Below are 7,726 nucleotides of genomic sequence, written 5' to 3' on the forward strand. Positions count from 1 at the left end.
CTCGCAGGGCTGTGGGAGAGCAAAGGGGTAACTTCAGTAAAGAACCGGCACGTAGTAGGTCTGAACGTGGTGCATCAAACACTCATTATTTAGTTTATTTCCAGGATGCACTGGGTGGCCCCTGAAAATAGTAATAATCTCTTCTGTCCGGTTCACTGTTTAGATGAAACACGCTGCACGAGCCGGAGGCCAGCTGCACCTTCCGCAGCGCCAGCAGGCAGAGCAGCGCGGGCCCGAGCAGGGCGCCCCTCCAGCCCCGGGACGCCGAGGTCAGTGCCTGCCTCCCCCCCGCACACACGCCCTCAGCTGTCAGGGCAGTGAGAGCAGAGCGTGAGTGCCTCAGACGTGACCGTCACCACACGCCCTACCACCGGAGGAGCGGTGCCGCCACTGCACCCGCGCCTCCCGCTGAGGAGACTGATGGCAGCGCGTGTGTGCCTCACGTGCGACGGATGCCACAGGCCCCTTCACCTGAGGGGGGATGAGCGCACCTGTACCTGAGACCGGAGTGCTCACCACATGTCCCCTCACCTGAGGAGGATGTGACAGCGTACATGTGTCCCTTACACACGACGGTTCACCACACGCCCCCTCGTCTGACGAGGCTCAGACAACAGCGCACGTGTCCCTCAGACGTGACCGATATCAAAAACTTCGACACCCGCGGAGACTGTAGGAGCGCGCAGTGTCCCTCAGACGTGATCAGTCGCCACGTGTACCTTAGTTATGGCTGGTACCACACGCTGCCACACCCGTGGCGCTGTGACATCGGTGCACGAGTACCTCAGATGTGACAGTTCACCAACATCCCCTCATCTGAGGTGGTGTGACACGTGCACGTGTACCTCACGTGACCGCTGCCACGCACACCTCCAACTGGGGAGGCCATGATAGCAGTGCACTTGCCCCTTAGGCGTAGCCCGTCACCACGTGTGTCCTCTCTCGAGGAGGCGGTGACAGCTGGCACGTGTACCTAAGACGTGAGTGGTCACCGCACGTCCCTCACCAGCGGAGCAGCGACAGCGGGGCATGAGCACCTCAGACATGACAGTTCAGACAAGTCCCCTCACCTGAGGCGGTGTGACACCAGACACCCGTCCATCAGACGTGACAGAAACAACACAACCCTTCACCTGTGAAGGCGGTGACAGCAGCGAATGTGCCCACAGACGTGACCCTTAACAAAAGTCTCCTCACCTGGAAAGGCTGTGACAGAGTGCAATTGTAGCTCAGATGTGACCGACACCACAGGGACCATCACCTAAGGAGGCTGTGACAGCGTGCACATGTCCTTCAGCAGTGGCCGGTCACCACGTGTCTCCTCACTTGAGGAGGCTGTGACAGTGTGCACATTCACCCCAGACCTCATAGATATAAACGGCGTCTTCACCTGAGGGGTCTGTCACTGCATGTCCCTTTCCCTCAGATACGACCGATACCACAGCTCTCCTCACCTGAGGAGGCTATCACTGAATTGCACGTGTTCCTCACACGTGACCAATCACCACATGTGTCCTCACTTGAGCACGCTGAGAGAGCATGCACATTTACCTCAGAACTGACTGAGACCACAGGCCCCTTTACCTGAGGAATGCACATTACCTCAGACCTGGCAAGTCACCACATGTCTCCTCACTTAAGGAGGCTGTGGCAGCAGGCACCTACACCTCAGATCTGACTGATAGGAAAGGCTTTTCACCTGAGGAGGCAGTCAGAGCAGTGCACGTATCCCTCAAATGTGCCCACTCGCCACAGGTCCCCTTACCTGAGGAGGTTACTACTGAGTCCTCACCCGTAATCAGTCACCTCGTGTCTCCTCACTTGAGGAGACTGAGAGAGCTCGTACATTTACCTTAGACGGACAGATACCACAGGTTCCCTCACCTGAGGAGACTGTGAACAACATGCACATTTACCTCAGAAGTGACCGGTATCAAAAGCTTCCTCACCTGATGAGACTGTTACATCATTGCACACGATTCTCAGACACGACCAGTGAACATATGTCTCCTCACCTGAGGAGGCTGTGACAGCATCGCCTGTGCAGATAACACGTGACGAGTCACCAGTGTCTCCTCACTGAACGAGGCTGTGGCAGCAGGCACTTTTCCCTCAGACCTGACCGATATAGAAGGCTTTTCACCTGAGACGGCTGTGAGAGCCGTGCACATATCACTCAAATGTGCCCAGTCACCTCGTGTCTCCTCATCTGAGGAGGCTGTGACAGCGTGCACATTTACCTCAGATAGGAACTACACCACAGGGCCACTCACCTGTTAATGAACGGGATGTGTTCCTCAAACGGGACCAGTCACTAGGTGTCTCCTCACTTGAGGAGGGTATGACAGCAGGCATGGGTACCTCAGACGTGACCGATATCAAAAGCTTCTTCACCTGACGAAGCTGTTGCCACGTTGCACGTGACTCTCAGACGTGACCAGTCACCATACGTCTCCTCACCTGACAAGGCTGTTACGGGATTGCAGGAGTAGCTCACACGTGACGAGTCAACTGTGTCTCCTACTTAAGGAGGCTGTGACAGTGTGCACGTCTACCCCAGACGTGACGGATATAAACGGCGTCTTCACCTGAGGAGTCTGTCACAGCAGGCAGCTTTACCTCAGATACGACCGACACCACAGGTCTCCTCACCTGAGGAGGCTATCACTGAATCGCACGTGTTCCTCACACGTGACCAATCACCACGTGTGTCCTCACTTGAGCACGCTGAGAGAGCTTGCACATTGACCTCAGAACTGACTGAGACCACAGGCCCCTTTACCTGAGGAATGCACATTGACCTCAGACCTGGCAAATCACCACATGTCTCCTCACTTAAGGAGGCTGTGGCAGCAGGCACCTACACCTCAGATCCGACCGATATAGAAGGCTTTTCACCTGAGGAGGCTGTGAGAGCCGAGCACATACCCCTCAGATGTGCCCAGGCACCGCGTGTCTTCTCACAGGAGGACCTGAGACAGCATGCACATTTACCTCAGATACGACCGTTACCACAGTTTCCCTCATCTGAGGCTATTACTGAAATGCACGTGTTCCTCAAATGTGACCAGTCACCAGGTGTCTCCTCACTTCTACAAGCTGAGAGAGCCTGCACTTTACCAATACCACAGGTCCCATAACTTGAGGAGGCTGTTACTGAACGGGACGTGTTCCTGAAACGTGACTAGTCACCACGTTCTCCTCACCTAAGGAGACTGTGACGGATTCGCGCACGTTCTTCACACGTGACCAGTCACCACGTTGGCCCTCACTTGAGGAATCTGAGAGAGCGTGTACATTTATCTCAGATGGACCGATACCAAAGACCCCTCACCTGAGGAGGCTGTGACAGCACGCACATTTACCTCAGACGCGACCTTTATGAAAAGCTTCCTCACTTGACGAGGCTGTTGCAGCATTGCACGTGACTCTCAGACACGACCAGTCACCATACGTCTCCTCACCTGACATGGCTGTCACAGTATTGCAGGAGTAGCTCACACTCAATGAATCACATTGTGTCTCCTACTCGAGATTGTCACAGCACAGACACATATGACAAGGCACCGCTTGTCTCCTCCCTTAAGGAGGATGTGGCAGCAATATGCACATTTACCTCATACCTAACTGATATAAAAGGCTTTTCACCAGAGGAGGCTGTGAGAATAGTGCACATATCCCTCAAATGTGCCCACTCAGAACAGGACTCCTCACCTGAGAAGGCTGTGACAGCACGCACAGTTACCTCAGAACTGACCGATCACCACACTCCTCCTCACCTCTGGATTCTGTGACAGCGTGCATATTTACCTCAAACATTACTGTTACTATAGGTCCCCTCACCTGAGAAGGCTATTGCTGAAGAGCAAGTGTTCTAAGAAAACGTGACCGGTTACCACAGCTCTCCTCACCTGAGGAGGCTATCATTGAATTGCACGTGTTCCTCACACGTGACCAGTCACCATGTGTCTCCTCCCCTGAAGAGGCTGTGAACAGCACGCACATTTACCTCAGAATCGTCTGATCCCGCACTCCGCTCAAACTGCGAGTCTGCGATACTGGTGTACGTGTCCCTTCGTCACGACCAGTCACCACGTGTCCCCTCCTTTGTGGAGGCTGCAGAGTATGCCGTGGGCCTCACAGGTAACTGCTCACCACGCTCCTGTCAACGGCGGAGCTGTGACCGCAGCACACGCGTACTTCAGACGTGACAGCTCGCCACACGTCTCCTCACCTGAGCTGGCGTACGGCACGCACCTGTAACTCGGAGTCGAGCGATACCACACGCCCTTCCGCTGAGGGGGCTGGGACAGCAGTCCCCGAGTCTCTCAGACATGAGCGCTCGTCGCACATCCCCTCGTCTGTCACGGGAAGGCCGCAGTGCACGGACCTCCCACGTGACTTCGCTTTTGCCTCCGTAGCCTTTTTGGCCGCTGACTGCTTCCATGGACAGCACAGGTCTAGAACCTGATGAAAGTCAGGCACCCTTGTTCTTTCACTCAGAAGCGGGTTTGCTTGTTTTATTTAACTCCTAGCCAAACCTCTTCCCAGCAGATTTGTAATGTTCCGAATTTGCCAGCCCTATCAGGAAATTACGAGTGTACCATAATATTGGGTGTCCTGCGTGTTAACCTTAAAAGACGAGACACGTTTGTCACTGTGCCGATGGCCCTCCATTTCTTCCTCTTCCCCCTTTTTTTATTGTCTTGTTTTTGTATCTTGAAGCAAGAACACCCATGTGTCTGGGTATCTGATCAATCCCAGCGATGGCTTAAGTCACATTAGCACCCACGTTCATGTCCTCCTCGCCCCAGCTTATGAGGCCCGCGTTGCCTGAATCCCTTCTGGGAACAGGAAACTCCCTCTGACATCGTGGCACCATTTTCTCACTACTGACCCAACATACAACCAAGCTGTCCGTAAGGATGTGTATAAATCAGCATTCGGCTTAAAGACCACCAGGAATTGCTGGCCCTATGTGGGAAGTTCTTCCTTATGTCTAACCCTCATCCCTCTTGCTGTACCTTTAAGCCATTCCTTTAAGTTACTGTTTCAGAAAAGATTAAGAGTCTCCCATTTTATGCCCTTCTTTTTAAGGGTTCTTGGGGAAACGGTGTCAAAGGTGTTTACAAGGGTTGTGGCCAGAAGCTCCCAGACCAGAGTAGGGTGAGTAACAGCCAACTGTGCATAGTTGATTTAAACAATGTTTCTTTAAATGTGAGCGATGGGAAATATTCCACAAGGATTCCCTCGTCCTAATGGCATGTGTTCACCATAGTGGAGACCTTGGCTGAAGGGGTCCTGGGGGACAGGCCTGGTGTTAGGAGAGGAGCAAAGGCCAGGACAGACTCAGCAGCAAGGCCCCAGGTCGGGGAGGTGAAGTCCCACGGGGCCCAGAAGGTTGCCGGGGCGTGGGCAGGGCTGGAAGGGGCGGGAGTCCACACTGGTCTTGAACTGAGTCTGGCAGGAGACTGAGGCCGAGGCCCGGGCGTCCACCCCAGGCAGGGACCAGCCAGCCACCCTAGCTGGGACTCTGGCTTTGCTCTAAGGTCTTCCCATCCCCCCCCGGGGTCTACAGACAGCGGAGGCCGACGTCACAGCCCACTGCCCCCCAGCCACCCCCGCAAGCACCGGGGCGGCAGCGCCACGAGGCCAAGAAGACCAATGTAAAGCTGGTGGCAGGCAGAGCAGGCAGACGGGGGCAAGCAGGCTGGAGAGCATAATCTCGGGTACCGGGGTCTCTCTGCCCCGAAGTTGGGATTTGAGAGACAGGGGCTCTGGCAGGGACGCTTCTGGGGCCCAGCCTCCTGCGGCCCTCTGCACCAGATCCGGCAGCTGCCTCGTAACCGTCTCACCACCCACCTTCAGCAGAGGGAGCCCTTCCCAAAGGCCTCAGGCCTTTCTTGGGGCCATTCCCGATCATGGGCGCTCTTCCCAGGATCACCCCACGCCATGGTTTCTGCTCTGGGAGCACATTCTCTACAGGCTGGGACACCAGGGTATCGCCCCGCAGGTCAGGCTCAGGCTGCGGAAGCCACTGGGGTTACCGGCATGGCTGCTGGTGAGAGGCAGGGAAGACTGTCCCAACCCCCAGGTAATAGCTGAGGTTCTCCAGAGAAAGAGAACCAAAGGTGTGTGTGTGTGTGTGTGTGTGTGTGTGTGTGTGTGTGTGTACACAAAACAGGGAGGGAGGGAGGGAGAGAGAGAGAGAGAGACTGAGACGCACCTGAGGAAACCGGCTCACGTGGCTGTAGGAGGAGGCAGGTCTGAAATCTGCAGGGCTGGCGGGAGACCCAGGGGAGACCTGACGCTGCAGCCTGGAGTACAGGCCAGCTGCAGCAGAGTTCCCTCTTCAGGGGCTCCCCCAGGGGACCTCGGGCTTTTTCCTCTTTCCACATTCAGCTGATTGCATGAGGCCCACCCACATCATGGAGGGTCATCTGCTGCCCTCAAAGTCTACTGATTTAAAAGTTAATCTCATCTACAAAATACCTTCCCAGCAACATCTAGACTGGCGTCTGACCAAACATCTGGATACCGAGGGCCTGGCCGGGTTGATGCGCACAATGAACGCTCTTGCTTCACAAGCCCTGGCCAGCCTGAAGAGGGACACTGGTCACTGCACACAGGGGTTCCCAGGGAAACACCAGAATGCTCTCCCGTTCCCATGGCCTACCCATCCCCCACTGCAATCTCAGGTCCCTCTCAACACCCCAGAAATGCAGAGAGGAAAATGTTGCTAGTTGTCGGGAACAAGATAGAATTGTCAGGGTACATGAAACCAGCCGTGTAAACGGGGAACCCAAAAGTAGAGGTTCCATTTGCACTAGGATTGAATAAGCTTCAGTCATTTTTTCAAGACAGAAAAAAGAAAATCAAAACACAAAACCAGAAACACTCTGAGCGCCGTCCTGTGTGGGCTGGCTCATCACCTTCTTTGGTTGTGCTTTTGGCACTTGAGGCAGTTTTCAAACTGGTGGCCTCATCCCTCACTTTCAGGGGCCGCCTTGTCTGGAGGTCGTGGGCATCAGCCACACCCCTGGTGGCAGGAGCCACCCTGGGCAGAGCACGTCACGGAAGGGAGGTGGCGGCCTTCATGTCTCGCGGCCCTAGCGGGAGGTGGGGCGTCTTTGCCCTTGTGTGTGCCTGGCACGTGGCAGGCACCCCACGAGTGTGTGAACTGCACCCAGAAGGCCGTGACCTGGCCACCTCCTCGTAACGCCTGCTGTCAAGGAAGACATGTTAGGGGCTTCCTCGAAGCCATGTTTTCCTCTCTGGAGGAGTGTGTGGAGGTGGAAACGTGGGTCCCATTTATCTTCAGGGCCTCTGCCGGCTGCTTTCTGCAGATCTGCTGTGTGGCCACCGTCCACTGCCCACTTCCCTCACCTGGAGGGAAGTGCCGAGGCCACAGTGGGGAGGGACGCCTTCTGCTTTCCTGTCCTGGCCCCAGAGCCTGGGAAGAGCAGAAATTGCTGATTGTTCCCTTTTATCTGCTCTCTCTCTTCCGTGATAATAGAACCCCAACTTTTAGCTGGCCACAGCTCTCAAAATACTCTGTTTCCCAGCTTCCTTTGCAGCTGTGTATGGCCCCATGACTAAGTTCTGATCAACGGGATATAAACCAGAAGTGGCTGCTTCCAGGACTCTTTATCATAAAGGATAATTAGCATGTTCCTCTTACCTCTTTTCTTCTTCACTTCCTCAATCCTCCTGCCTGGAATTTGAA

This window comes from Balaenoptera acutorostrata, chromosome 15 (genome assembly GCF_949987535.1).
Source record: "Balaenoptera acutorostrata chromosome 15, mBalAcu1.1, whole genome shotgun sequence".
Taxonomy (NCBI): domain Eukaryota; kingdom Metazoa; phylum Chordata; class Mammalia; order Artiodactyla; family Balaenopteridae; genus Balaenoptera; species Balaenoptera acutorostrata.